Here is a 15644-nt window from a genome sequence, read left to right on the forward strand (position 1 = left end):
AGTTTGCACAAATGTGAAGAGAACCCTGCTCCGAAACACTGAGACGGTAAAAGGAGGCACACAGTGAGCAATGCGATGTCGGAGATTCGGAGGGAAAGGGGGCCAGCTCTTACTCAGCTCATGGAAACGTGACGCCACCGACCAAAACAATGACGTTAAGAGGGTAAGAGGGCCCATGTAAAGTTCATGCCACAGAGAAACAAGACAAAAGAGGAGAGACTGAGTCAGAGGACTATCCATATCTGTAGGAACTGCAGTGTCCTGGGAGCCACTCAACACAGAAACACATCCTGAGGAGAAAGCTACGGTGCGTAACACAACTAAGGATGGCTGAAATGCACAAAAGCAACACGTCTAGGAGTGTTGTCACTTCAACAACATTCTATACAGCAAATACAGCAAAAGGAAGACTCCCAGACTGCCGCCCTCATTTTCTAAGATTTCTTTTGGGGGCGGGGGGGTTGGTTTTTTTGAGACAGGGTTTCTCTGTGTAGCCCTGGCTGTCCTGGAACTCACTCTGTAGACCAGGCTGGCCCTCAAACTCAGAAATCTACCTGCCTCTGCCTCCCAAGTGCTGGGATGAAAGGCATGAGCCAATGATCAGTTTGCGAGAAAAGTAACAATTATTGATCCAGACAGTGCTTTTGAAAAGTGAATCCCTACTAATAACAGTTATAAGCTGGGCGGTGGTAGCACAAGCCAGGCAATGGTGGCTCACGCCTGTAATCTCAGCCCTCTGGGAGGCAGAGGTAGGCGGATTTCTGAGTTCGAGGCCAGCCTGGTCTACAGAGTGAGTTCCAGGACAGTCAGGGCTACACAGAGAAACCCTGTCTCGAAAAAATCAAATCCAAAAAAACCAAACCAAACCAAACCAAACCAAACAAAACAGTTATATAGTCAAAATTTCAACACAGGCTCCAGTTGGTAACCAGGCTAGGCTCTTGAGTAACGATGCCCACTCTCTCATGGTTTCTAAGTGGAAAGCTCTACACACTGCCCTTAGGTCAGTTTCTAGGATCAGCTCCGTTTCTTCCCTTCACTTTCAACATCACGGTTACTGTGTGTTAATTTTCATGACAGTATAATACATTGGACACTACAGAAACATCAGGTGGCATTCAGGAGGAATTAGCAATTGACTCTGTAAAGACAAATACCCCCAAATGACATTTTATGCGTCTACCCAGAATATATTTCCCAGAAGATAACTCATGGTGTAAAGCCTGGGAGAAAAAAAAAGCTAGTTATTGAAGCTCCTGGAAGATCTTTTCTGCTGACTGTAGAAACAAAATTACTATGATGATTTCAACTACTGTCTTCCCTCTCCAGAATACCCTTTTAAACCTTATTTTTCCTGGGCTGTACGCTCAGAATTCCACACGAGGGCGCCAGTGTGTCTAACAGTAGGCAGCAGACTACTAGACCCTGCCAAAGGAGCACACTTGCCTCCAGAGCATTGATTTCTAATAACTGAAATTTTCACTCTGATAGGCACTGATACTTCTTTATGAGAAAAACACAAATAATTCGGGTTTTTACCCTTTTTTGCATTTGGATATTTGTTTTTGTTTTGTTTTATTTTGTTTTGTTTTTGAGACAGGGTTCTTAAACTCTTGATTCTCCTCTCTTACCTCCCAAGCACTCTGAGAACCAACATGAATCACTAGGTCGGTAGGGGGGGGGGCTGCTTGGTTTCTTAAGTTGCAGCTCTTTTGTGCCAACTTTCAAATGATAATGTAGTATCTGTAATACTATCCACCTTAACAAGACCATACCACAGTAACGTGAAGTGGATAATTTGAAAGGAATCATTACTGTATGTCTCATAATCAAGTACAAAAACGTATGATCATTATTTACTATAAGTTAAGACCAGTGGATCCTAAATCCAGTGGGCAAGAAAGGAAGTGTAACTTGTGTGGAGTAGGATTCCCTTTTCTATAATACTCATAGGCTATCACTGGAGGGCCTGCTCTGTTCATGTTAAGTTCAAGTGAGTAAGTCAGTATTATACTCTGGTACAGAGGCTATGGAGCAGAAGAGATAAAGGAACTGCTTCAAGGGCTAGAATGGGGCAGTGAAGAAACATATGAATTTTGCTACAAAAATTGGCAGTAGGTATTTTAGAAAGTAGGCAATCTTTATTTACATGGATAATGGCTGCAGTTTTTAAGTTGTATATTGCTTATTCAACAGCGTTCTTATCACTGTGTTGTAAAGCTATGCCAATCCTTCCTACATCTTGCTTGGCATACAACTAAAAGCTTCATCTGTGTCTATCAGGACATCTTTCCTCTTGAATTCCAAGCAGGAGCCGAAGAGCTAGGCAGGTCCCTTTTCCAACAGAGATTTTTGGTCTTGTATATTTCTGTGTGTATACATGTATGGGTATACATGTATGTGGGAGTACATGCACATGCATTTAGAATTTAGAAGACAATCTTTACTTTAGATAGGCTCTCTCACCGTCCTAGAATTCCTTAAGTAGAATAGACTGGCCTACAGCAAGCCACAGGGATCTGTCTATCTTGAACTCTCCACTCGGGTTAACAGATGTTTAAAATCAAACACAACGAAAGAACAACACAATTTCTGGCTTTCTCATATAAGGCACGTATTTTACATAATGGCATCTCATTTTACAACAATAGAACTTCATGGTCCAATTTCTTTTAAGAAATGTTCCCCTTTGATACAAACATTAGAAAAGAAGCCCTTGTACGGTCTCAGGGCTATACAAACAGAGCTCAGAACGTGTATCTACTTCTGACATGAGAGATACTGAGTGAGTCTAGGGAAATGCCGTAGTACTTAGGAGTTGCCTGCCTTTAGGGCATATGGCCTGAGGAAACAAAGTGCAGAGCTTCGGCATGGGTCATCTAATAACAGCATCATATGAAAACAAATGGTGCAGAAACAGGACTGCAGTCTCCAGCCCCATCCCTGCCTGTTTACCACATCACTAACCAGAGCAGATGTGAAAAGGTCAGTCCTCAGGCTTCCCCAGAGGTAGGGAACAACAAAACTGCCAGATAGAGTTTCCAAGCAAGTTAAAAGGGATATAAAAAAATCTACTCAGGACAGATGGGAAAAAATTCAAAACCCCAGAACACTAGTAAAGAAGTTGTAGCACAGGCTGTGAAAACCAGTTTGTACCCCAACGTGTCACTCAGAACCAGCTCCGAAGCTTTCCTATAAAGGGAGGAAAGAGACCAGAGGACCAGAGATGCTACTGAAAGCAAACAATAATAATAATTATTATTATTGTTATTATTATTATAAATAAATAAATAAAATTAAATCCTCCCCTAACTTTTCTTCTACCCAACCTTCCAGAGAATTTAGGCAAAAGCACTAATTGCTTTCAGCAAAACAAATTGTAAATACATATTTCACCAATTCCTGTTTTATCAAACATTTCAGTCTTTGACTTTAGAATAGTTTTCATGCAGCAGGCAGTAGAAAAATCTGTCAAACAAGTGACCAAAGATATTTACTTCCTGTGTCAAATTAAAATTACACTGTTAGTTTCTCTTTACTTAACTGATATTTATAATGCCTTCAAAAAGATTATGCTATGAATTGGTAATAAGACAAAATATTGTATATGCAAAAGCATTAAAAATAAGCAACAGTTCGTATTGGTATATGAAAATAACTCAGGCTAAGAATTATTAATAGAAATTTCAAATTTTGTAAAGTACTTTACCATAGTAAGCTAGTAACATAGCTCTGTCTAGAGGTGTTGATCTATCTCCAAGTCAGTAGCAGAAGCATTGCATATTTTTTAAAACGATCTGCCTATTTGCTTTTACTAATGTATAGTAACCTTACAAATTCTCTAGTATCTAATTTTTAAGAAGATTTTCTTCTGCTCCTTTATTTACTGATATGTCATGATAATCAAATAATGATGACACAAAGTTGTTTGCTGTTAATTCTATTTGGGCAATGTATGTTATTTTGGTAATCTGTATTTAATTCTAGAGGTTTATGAAAGTCACAAACATTATCATTCAAACTGTTAGAGAACCTCACCCAATCGTTCAGTACTTTTTAAAGTATTACATTCCTGGACATTGAAGTGAGGATGTTTTAAGTACTGCTTTCATCATTACTGCATCACAAATATACTAGAAATGATTGATATCTAAATTTTACCTATTCAATTTTTTCCTAACTAGGATCATACTAAGTCTGTAATTAGGAAACTAAGTACAGTCTCTGCTTGCTGACCTAACCACCGCAACATGTAGGCATGGGCCACTTTGAAAATTCCTATCTGGTGTAAGACTGCAAATCAGACAGACATGTAGAACAGATATGCATTTGGTGACTTTCAGAGGCTGCACATGTTTCAGAACACAATCTGTTTTAACCCTGTTTACCCTATTTACATTACCTTTATCAACTTCAGAATACTTAAAATCTATAAGTACACCTATGTTTCCTTTAGCTTCTTTCTGGGTCCTGCTTACCACTCTTATCCCAGAAAATCTGCCCACTTAACAATGATCTGTAGTTATTCAAATCCATGAAAAGTTACCTGTTTTTCTTATTATATATATAAAACATATAAGAAACCTCACTCTGGTGATATTATAAAGAATACTATAAATATATTATGAAGAAGGAAGAAAATAAAGAGGGGGGAAAATAGAGCCATTTTGAAGAGTCAAAAACTAGCCACATCAGCAGACAGAACACCCAAGCCGTAAGACACTCACCATGCTGGGACTTGCACCAGGAGGACACAATCCTTCCCACTGGACTGCGAGTAAATACTATTCACTTTTGTACTATTCTTAAAACTCATCTTTAAACATCTCCTTCAACTATAGCCAGGGAGACTCTTGGTTTGACATTCTGACGTGCTATAGTAGGAAAGAGTATAGACCAAAGAAGCCTCGGACATCTTATAAGTCAGTTCTGACAAGCCCTACGACAGGAATTTTATCATAGACACTGAAAAAAAGAGAACAGGTCAAGTGGCAATAATAGCAGAGGTGTGAGTTCTCTGCTCTGTCATCCCCAAAGGTGTCAGAAGTCCCATCTCACTAGCAATCAGACTGGCACAAGATATCCTAAATTCCACAATGGCCTGCGACGAAATGTCACCAATTCCAAGTCACTCAAGGATGACACCTTTGCACCTTGTCACAATGCTGTCACATGCTAGTCACTTCATAGCAACCAAAATATTTCCACAAGTAGCGCCCCCCACTGAATGCTGCCAAAGTCTGGGAGAAAGCTCATTACTGCAAACAAGGTGGCTGCTCTGTGCTTGTCTCACAGTTACAGATGCTTTATACTAAGCACATACAATGTCTCACTCACCCTGCCCATGTTTACAAATGTTCACTGAAAATCACCTTCTTCCTTACTGCAATGCTGCTGCAGGCTCAGCTGCTATAGGTGACAAATTCATTCAGGCACTGGAACCCCATCACAGATCTGGAGGTTAACAGCCAATGAGTTACTGCTATTTCGAAGCACACAGTAAGTTTAGAATTGCCAGTTGTCCTCAGAATAGAAGCCCATGTGACTCTTAACTTTATTGTATGGGAGAGATCCCTGGCCAAGAAAATTCAGATTATAGAGTATTACCTGTAAATAATAAAGAGTCACAGGCTCTAGGGTGTAACCCAGTTTGTGATTCATAATGTAGAAGAGGCACCTAAAAGGTCAATGTCTACTGATACAGGCAACCACATTCTAACCATGTTGTCTCTTATCAACCAGGGAGGAATATGGAGTGTTGGGGGAACTTAAATCCTTTATAGTGGTAAATAATAACTCAGCCCAAAATAATTTTCAAAGAGGATAAGAAATTATCATTTAATGTTTTTAACATTATTAATTTAAAATACCAAAACTTTTGGCAGTAAGACTGAGCATGATCTGTAAAGATCTGGTCTCTTCTCTAGCCCCATGCACAGCTCATTTCTAACTCTAAAAAGACTAGAAAAATCAGAGCATCCAATACACCTTGCATTCATTGATTCAGCACCCATTTATTTGATCAGATACTCAAGTTTCCTCGTATTTCTTCTCCTCACAGCAACATGCACTAGACTAGCTAATCTTCCACTAGACCACGGGATACCTAGATACATGAGCAAATACTATTTCTCAGTATTTCTATAAAGGTCCATCCAGGAGAGACTAGCATTTGAGTCTAGGAAGTGAATGAGACATCTGCACTCTTCCCATGTGGACGAGCATCATTCAGTCCTCTGTGGGCCGATATGGAGCAAAGATGGTGAAGAAAGGGCAACTCTGCCTGGTCAAGTCCATCTTCCTTTCTAGAACAACCATCTGCTCATGGATGGTGTTTAAATGAATCACACACTAGCCCCCTGCTCTCCAGCTTTCAAACCCCCCTTTTCTGGGTCTCTAACCTGGTGGTGACTGATGGGCTTAATCACCTGCAAGGGACTTCTCAGCCTCCATAATAATGAAAAACAATTATAATGTCTTGTGATAAGCTTACTGGATGGATGGTCACATAGAAGAGGGATAGACAATCTTCCAGTGGTGGTGTTTCTCTGTCATAGGCAAACATACTGCACGCTTCACATAAATTTGGATAATTCTTAGGTCCAAATAGAATTTTATCAGCAATTTCTTTTCTAACTTCCTAAGTCCAACTTATTGTACTATTCTTCAAATGGCATAAAAATGTAACATTATCTTATATTCTCTAAAATGTAAAAGCACCCTTCCTAAAGACCTTTGGAACCTTTCTCTTGGAAGAATAAATAGAAATGTCACCCCTGGTGGGAGAATATGTCACATCACATACAACAATTTCAGTAAAATACAACATGCTATTTCTGAGGGTTGACGAATGAATGTCAGCGTTCATAACTGTAGTGATGTTGTTCTGAAGATCTCTTGAATCTTTGTCCAGATGTGGCAGCCAAGTTAATAATATATCTTGAAATCACTTAGGACGGTGTATTTAACCTGCTATCCTACTGTGTACTTACTCAGCCTGTTTAAATTTAACCTGTCTTTAAGAGAACAATGGAACCAAACCCCAGCTCCATCTGTAAGAAGATGAATGCCTCGGGTTTCCCATGCAATCAGCTTTACAAACGTAAGCTAAAGGCATAGCTTTTGTCTTAAGTCTCTTCCTTGCCTCTGACACAGAAAATGTATACATACATATATGTATATGTGGTATGTGGTAATCATTCACAGAAAACATTCCGAAAGCAACTTAAGCATAAAAAATATGTCATATATGCTGGAAGCAATAGGTATAAAATGATTGATAATATTTGTAGGAGATTTTGTATTAGATATTTTCTGTATTTACATTTGAAATGTTATCCCCTTTCCACGTTTCCCCTCTGAAAACCCCCTATTCCATCCCCTGCCCCCTACTCACTAACCCACCCACTCCTGTTTCCCTGCCCTGGCATTCCCCTACACTGGGGTAATGAGCATTCACAGATCCAAGGGCCTCTCCTCTGATGTCTGACCAGGTCATCCTCTACTACCCATGCAGCTGGAGCCATGGGTCCTTCCATGTGTACTCTTTGGTTGGTGGTTAAGTCTCTGGGAGCTCTGGGGGTACTGATTGGTTCATAATGTTGTTCCTCCTCTGGGGCTACAAACCCCTTCAGCTCCTTGGGTTCTTTCTCTAGCTCCTCCATTGGGGACCCTGTGCTCAGTTCAATGGTTGGCTGAGAGCATCCACCTCTGTATTTGTCAGGCACTGGCAGGGCCTCTCAGGAGACAACTATATCAGGCTCCTGTCAGCAAGCATTTGCTGGCATCCACAATAGTGCCTGGGTTTGATAACTATATGGGATGGATCTTCAGGTTGACCAGTCTCTGGATGGTCTTTCCTTCAGTCTCTGCTCCACATTTTATCTCTGTATTTCCTCCCCTGGGTATTTTGACCGATACTCTGAGTCAGTTAGGGTCGGTAAAGTAACTTCTTTCCTATAAACTCTTAATGATTTCTATTTAAAAACAAATAAAATCCCTATTCCTTTTCCTTTGTTAGGCACAGGCACAGATACAGATACTTCAGAGACAACAAGGACAGATTAGGCATACACATACATACATACATACATACATACATACATACATACATACATACACACACACACACATACATACATACAGAGGGAGGGAAGGAAGGAGGGAGGGAAGAGAGGGAGAGGGAGAGGGAGAACAAACTAGTAACCAAAAACTGCAGACAGAAACTCCTGGGTAGAAGTGGAGAATTCAGATTTGGACTTGATCTTTGTCAAACTAATCCAAGGGGAAGCTTCTGTCTATTGCTTGATTCAACATGGATGCAATTTTGTGCCCCCCTGAGGTTATCTTCATTGCATTAACCAATGCGCATAACTAGCAAAGGCCATTTGAAAAGTTTTGAAGGTCTGCTTTTGATGCATAAAAAACTGATTATGGTCATATGCACTCGGGATCAACTTCCATTATATATGTGAACACTGAGAGATATCTGTAGCCAGGGGCAGCCTACTTTCTTTCAAATATACCCTACGTGCTGAGCTCTTGGTGTTGCAATATATTTATTATCAGCTCGTATCTGAGCAATGTGAACACCATCATGGTTTTAGCACTGTGTTGCACAATTTTAATGTCACAGTTAAGACAAGAGGCTTAAGAGGAAGATCCAGTTCCCTAATAATCAACAAAGTTCCTCCTCTGACATCAGTTACTGAACACTCACATCTCATGCTAGACATGACATGAAGAGCAAAATATAGCTCCTTGCATCAAGAGTTTCATGTTCTAAGTCTCTAAGAGACACTAAAATAGGAGAGAAACAGTTTAGCTGGCTGTGCTCAGCACAATCCTGAACCTAAAGGTGGTGTTTACCAGGTAGACAAAAATGAGATTCTCTTAGCATGGAGACTAGCTAAGACTTACATGGCTTGCACAAGATACCAGCATCACTAGATTATTGAGCACAGGCAAAGAATCAACAAACATAGGTGTAGAATACTTAGAAAAGGGAATACAGGAAACAATTCTTAGATAAATAAGAAAAATGATCAGATCTAAGGGAAAATGCTAGTATTTAATGAGTTGTCGTAGTGATAATGTGCTTTCAACAGTACCTAGCAGTTATGTGCTATGAAAGTGCCTGCTAAGAGGTGAGACTGAAGTCCACGTCTGAGTCCAGGTCACAGGTGGCAGGTGAACAAACGCCACACCAGGCAATGGGTACAGAACTCAGAGAGAAGTAAAGCTGGAAGAATTCCGTGGTCAGTTATATGTGAAAACTGAAGACACGAGAGGAAGAGTGAGACTTTAGGCTTCTGACCTGGGCCACAGAGTGAATCAAGGAGCGCCTTATGTGGCACTGACCCAAGGTAAATTCAAGCCAACCTGTGTAGGCAGAAAGTAGATGACGTGTTCTGAGTTCATGATATGAAAATCTGGTGTTCCACACACTGAAATCACTTAAGTCACTCCCTGTGAAGGTTGTATTTATTTTACAAAAACAGATGCATTGTAGTTTAATTATGCAGTTCCCTGAATTGCATAATTAAAAGTTGTAGACAATGGAATGACAGGCCAAGTCCTCTGGCTCCTGCTCAGTGTCTCGGTGTCTCTTCGTGGACCTGACAGAGGGCACATGTCATTGCTATCTAGGCCTCCGTTTCTTCCTTGTCTTACAGTAAAAATAGCCTGGAATCTATAAGGCTGAGGCTTTGTGATATGTCTATTAGTAACAATATATTCCCCAAATATTTAATGTTTAAAATGTAGTCCATTCATAAATTATAGCAAATATGAAGGAGCTATATTCAAGCTTTGATGATGGAGGCCATTTTTAATTCATGATTTAAAAAAAAAATCTTGGTAAAAGATTTTTTTACTATAAAAGGCAAAGCACTTAAGCATTAATAAAATAACTAACAGATCTCCTATACTACAGAGAAATTGTTTTTAAAAAATCATTCAAAATACAGACACAATCAAAATTCAAGGTAAAATGCACACCAGAATTCATCAGATGCTAAACCAACAACGTTTATTCTTCTTTTATATTCAACCACTGACTTCCCTGAGTTCCATAGATGGAATGGATAGCATTCCTTTTCCTTAAAAATACAAACTTCCCAATACCACAGTTATCACTCTGCTCTGAACTTGGTGCCCTTAGATCTGTTGCATATGGCTGCACCAATCCTGAACTTCAAGCCGATTCCTGTTTACCTGTTTGCTATGTAGTCTCTTAGGTCATGGTATACTTTCTATAGTTTCCAGGCCCCTTTTACCATACAGAAATCTATTCTTCAATGCTCAAATCAAATGCTAATAGGAAGTCTTCTCACAGCCCAGCTAGTGTGGCTTTACATAAACACACACACACACACACACACACACACAGCATAGCATTTCTGATTTACCTCTAACAGGGTACCTCTTTTCTTATGTCCTGAAATAACAATTATAGATCTGATATGGAATAAAAAGTACTTCAAAATGTGAATAAAATTTTTAGACTACATTGTCTCAAAGTCTTATGTGAAAAAAAAATTGCAGTTATTTCCTCCATCCCAAGAAAACTCTGAAAATGTTAAATCGACTGAATGACTGCATTTCTAGATCCCCTGAGCTTCTCAGGTTCTGCAGATCTGCTGTTTTGGATTGTGTTAAAGGCTATTGTTTAAGTTTATGTTGGTATTCCTATTATAAACTCTTAGTGGTCCAAATAAAAAACAGATCATCTTAGGATAAAGCATACCTTGCAGCAAGCTTTATACATTAAAGCTTGTGCTATTTCCTAGAACAGGAAGGCCCGTGCTCACTTCGGCAGCACATATACTAAAACTGGAACGATACAGAGAAGATTAGCATGGCCCCTGCGCAAGGATGACACGCAAATTCGTGAAGCATTCCATATTTTTTATTCAGCCATTAGAAACAATGATTTCATGAAATTCTTAGGCATATGGATGGAGCTGGAGAACATCATACTAAGTGAGGTAACCCAGACTCAAAAGGTGAATCATGGTATGCACTCACTAATAAGAGGATATTAACCTAGAAAACTGGAATACCAAAAACATAATCCACACATCAAATGAGGTACAAGAAGAACAGAGGAGTGGCCCCTTGTTCTGGAAAGACTCAGAGTAGCAGTATAAGACAAAACCAGAACAGGGAAGTGGGAAGGGTTGGGTGGGAAAAATGGGGAGGGAAGGGGGTTGATGGGACTTTCGGGGAGTGGGGGGGTCTAGAAAAGGGGAAATCATTTGAAATGTAAATAAAAAATATATCAAATAAAAAAAAAAAAAGAACAGCAAGGCCCAGAACCATCATGAAAATAGTCTGAAGGAGAAGCAGAAGGAAAGACGGTCTGTCACCTTCAGCAGGGAAGTGGTCTCTTGGTGAGTATCACAATGCGTTGTCATCATATTAACAATCTACTTCTTTGTTGACTTTCAGGTCAACTTTTTCCAAAAAGGGGGAAGGAGTGTTAAAAGAAATTGTGTGACAGATCCATGCCGCACTGTTCATCTGTAACTGGGTAAGAGCAGTACTAAACTCCTCTAAAGTTAAGTAATCTCAGTTTGCCCACTTACCTTTTCCATCTTACCTTCCTCATCCAGAAAGCGGAAAGACTAAATCTGAGTCCTGGTAAAACTATAGGTCTCCCCTCAACTAACTGTCCCACCTTCAGCAACCTCAAGCTACTGAACTTTACTGGTTAAAACACAGTAAATTCACAAGAAGTTGCTTTTAATTCTGCAAGCTAAATGTAAGTATATGGAAAACTTCAGATTTCCTCAAAGACATAACACAAATAAATGAAATACAGACAATAACCAAAAAAAAATCTATTCAAATCCATCGCTGAGTTCATAGTTTATAAAATAACAAATAATGATTAAAAAATAGAAATATGTGAAGGGGAATTGACTGAAACCTTTGAAATTTTATATTTTTTATTCATATATGCAAAATATTAAAAACCTATTACTATTTAGGCTCATAAAAGCAAAATTTCTTGCTTTGTGCCAACAAAGTAGCAACAAACACTGTAGCATACTCCTCCTTCCCTGGCTGCCTTTGCCCTACAAGCCTTTCCAATATGACCTTCATTATAGGTGGAGCTCTTGAACTTTACAAGCCAGCCTTCTACTTTAGAACTCGTAAAAGCCCAGTGGTTCCATGACTGCAGCCCTGAAGAGCAAGGAAATTAAAGGATGAGGCATAAAGTATAGGGTTGTGCTTTCTTATGTCCAAGGGTACAGGCCTCATCTATATATAAAACTGCACTTCCAACTCCTCAAACTTATATTCAACTGCAGTAAACAAAAGACAGAAAGCAGTGGGCTAGCTGTCCCTCCAGGTCTACACTGGTTCAGATCCAGGGGAGACTGGAAGGACTTAGACACTGGCAGATACTATCCCTTCCGTCCCTTTCAGCTACCCTTCTTACATCTGCTACACAAATGGCTCTCTGATGTCACTATAGTTGACTGTAATATGCCAAACACTGTTCCCCACTCCCTTCTTAAGGATTAATTTAGGAAATATATGTTGAGAGGCTCTTATCTATCAGATGCAATAGTCAAGGCAGACACGTCCACTGCCAAAATTGTTTGAGGTTACATAATTAATTCTTCAGTAGACAAAAGAGACCACTTTATGTCTTTATGTGTGCACTTATATATTTTTGCAGATGCAAATGAACGTGTTTGTGCCCATGTGCATAGATGCCAGAGGCCAGTTCCGAGCACTCCCCCTCAGGAGTTCTTCCTCACCCATCTTTCTCTTGAGGCACCATCTCTTAGTAGCCTGGAACTCAACACACAAACTAGGCTGGTTAGTCAGTAAGCCACTTGTCTCCTGACTATCCCGTCTAGAACTGTAAGTTCTTGCAACCATACTCTGCTCTAAAAACAACCAAAATTAAAACCATAGCTCTGAGATTTGGATCAAGATACTGGAGCTCACAGAGCTTTACCACTGAGGACTTTCTATAGCGCCAAGGGAAGAGATTCTAACGAGTCTTTCTTTTTCTTGAGGCAGAGTCACCCTGTCCACAGGCTGGCCTGCAACTCAGGATACAGTCCAGTTTGCTTTGCTATCGAGCCCCCAAGCAGTGCTCTTCCTTTAACTTCCCGGGGGCTGAAATTATAAGCACGAGCCAGTTTAACAAGAGATTAGAATAATGTTGGAAACATGGAGTAAGACATAGAGATTGTCATAAGCACATTGACTTTCCTAAAGAAAGTGCCCTTAAAGTGGACATTGAAAACCAAGGTATTAAAAGTAGAGGAAAAGTAGGAAAATTCCAGGCCAAAGAACAAGATGTATTTGAAAGAGCAAAAATTCACTATAGTTAAAGATTCCTGAATGGGAGTGGCAGTGCTCTGGTTGGGGGCTGGGGGAAACAATGGCAAAAGAGGCAAACATCTGCAGCATTACAAAGGCTACTGCTGAAGCCACCACCACAATATGTCTCTATCCACTAGACTGTTTCTATCTCCTGGCTATTGTGAACGGTGCAGCAATACAGACAGATGAACAAGGAGCTCTGGGAAACCTACACCCATGAACAAACTAGAGGCACGGAGCAGTCCTTGTGTTTGAAAAGAGAGACCAGGAAGCTGGGAAAGAAAAGTGGTATGCGAGTTGCTGGAAGATAGTAGGTAGAGGGGTAGGAGACAGGTTGACCAACACACACACACACACACACACACACACACACACACACATGCTAGAAGACAGACAGACAGACAGACAGACATTTGGGTTGCACTTCCACACTGCTGTTCATTGTGGGACATAAATCCAAGCCAGAAAGCTTGGTAAGGTAGAGCAGGTCAAGATCCAGAGACTCGGTGGGCTCAGGTGAGACACCTGAGGCTTAGGTGACTCCCAGCTCCCTGCCAGACTCCTGACTTCAAACACATACCATGCTTCTCACATATCTTTTATCTCTTGATGAGTCTTACAGTCAGGTCATGGTCAGGTCACTTAGGCTCAAAACAGGATTCTCCATGCTAATGAGGTACCTAGAGGTCCAGAAGGCTTAGCCAATAAGCTTCCCTTCCTACACATTCCTCCCTGCAAAAAGTATTTAACCTCAGGCCTGCCCTGAGAAGTGGGGCATGGTTTTATGCATTGATTTTCCACATGACAATAAGTTTAGAACCATGAACTGTCTCTTGCATCCCCTGGCCCAGGGCTAAATGCTGTCCCCAGCCCTCAGGCCACCAACTTTGTTCTCTGCTCTTCCTCAAATTCCCAGAGGTGCATCGATGTGCCAGAGTGGGATAAACGCAGTCAAGTGCCCCATGTTCCGCCTCCCCAAACACCTGTGCCCTGTGGCAGAACGGACATGGGCCTATAGTTCATCGCTGAAGGAAGTCCAGACAACAGAAACTCAAACAGGGAAAGATCCTGGAGGTAGGAGCTGATGCAGAGGCCATTGATGAATGTGCTTATTGGATTGTTTCATATGCCTTGCTCAGCCTACTTTTTTTTAAACTTTTTTTTATTAGATATATTCTTCATTTACATTTCAAACGTCCCCTTTCCTAGTCCCCCCCCAAAGTCCATAACTCATCTTCCCTCCCCCCTTCCCCAATCAACCCCCTCCCGCTTCCCTGTCCTGGTATTCCCCTACACTGCCGCATTGAGCCTTCCCAGGACCAAGGGCCTCTCCTCCCTTTGGTGTCTAACAAGGCCATCCTCTGCTGCCTATTCATCTGCAGCCATGGGTAACTTCACGTGCACCCTGTTTGATGGTTTTGTCCCTGGAAGCTCTGGGAGTACTGGGTGGCTCATACTGTTGTTCCTTCTGTGGCACTGCAAACCCCTTCAGCTCCTTGGGTCCTTTCTCTAGCTCCTCCATTGGGGACCATGTGCTCAGTTCAATGGTTGGTTGACAGTGTCTCCCTCTGTATTTCTCAGGCACTAGCAAGGTCTCCCAGGTGACAGCTATATCCAGCTCTGGTCAGCAGTCCTTGTGGGCATCAATAATAGTGTCTGGGTTTTGTAACGGTATGTGGGATGGATCACTAGGTGGGGCAGTCTCCAGATGGTCCTTCCCACAGACTCTGTCTGCTTCATACTTTGTCTTTGTATCGCCTTCTGTGGGAATTTTATTCCCCCTTCTAAGAAGGACTAGAGTATCCATACACAGAGATGGCCCCACCCACCATGGGCTGGGCCCTTCCCAATGAACACTAATTGGTAAAATGCCTTACAGCTGGATCTCACATAGGCATTTCCTCAACTGAGGATCCTTCCTCTCTGATGACTGTAGTTTGTGTCAAGTTGATATAATTAGTACCGATGATAGATGAAATGCTCAAGTAAAAGAAGAAAACTAAACTATCATTGTGATGGTTTGAATACGCTTGGCACTATTAGGAGGTGTGGCCTTGTTGGAGGCAGCGTGTCACTGTGTAGGAGGCCTTTGCGGACCCCTGGTGCTTACTCTCCACTCGCGCAGAAGAGAGCCCCCTGCTGGCTGCCTACAGGAGATACTCTCCTGCTGCTGCCTTTCATACCCAGATGTAGAGCTCTCACCCCCTTCCAGTTCCACCTCTGCCTGCATGCCTCCATGCCTCCTCCCTCCATGATGACAATGCACTGAGCCTCCCAAACTGTGAATCAGCCCT

The 15644-nt window shown here is 41.2% G+C and overlaps 1 protein-coding gene and 1 non-coding gene across 12 annotated transcripts in view; one reads left to right on the forward strand and one right to left on the reverse strand.

The window, feature by feature from the left end:
* The window catches only part of Psd3 (pleckstrin and Sec7 domain containing 3), a 528621-nt gene that overhangs the window by 216423 nt on the left and 296554 nt on the right, over window positions 1-15644 (reverse strand). The window lies entirely within an intron of this gene.
* On the forward strand, window positions 10804-10910 carry LOC127669051 (U6 spliceosomal RNA). The gene has a single exon (XR_007974262.1). It is a non-coding gene; the product is annotated as a U6 spliceosomal RNA (small nuclear RNA).

This window comes from Apodemus sylvaticus, chromosome 18 (assembly GCF_947179515.1).
Source record: "Apodemus sylvaticus chromosome 18, mApoSyl1.1, whole genome shotgun sequence".
Taxonomy (NCBI): domain Eukaryota; kingdom Metazoa; phylum Chordata; class Mammalia; order Rodentia; family Muridae; genus Apodemus; species Apodemus sylvaticus.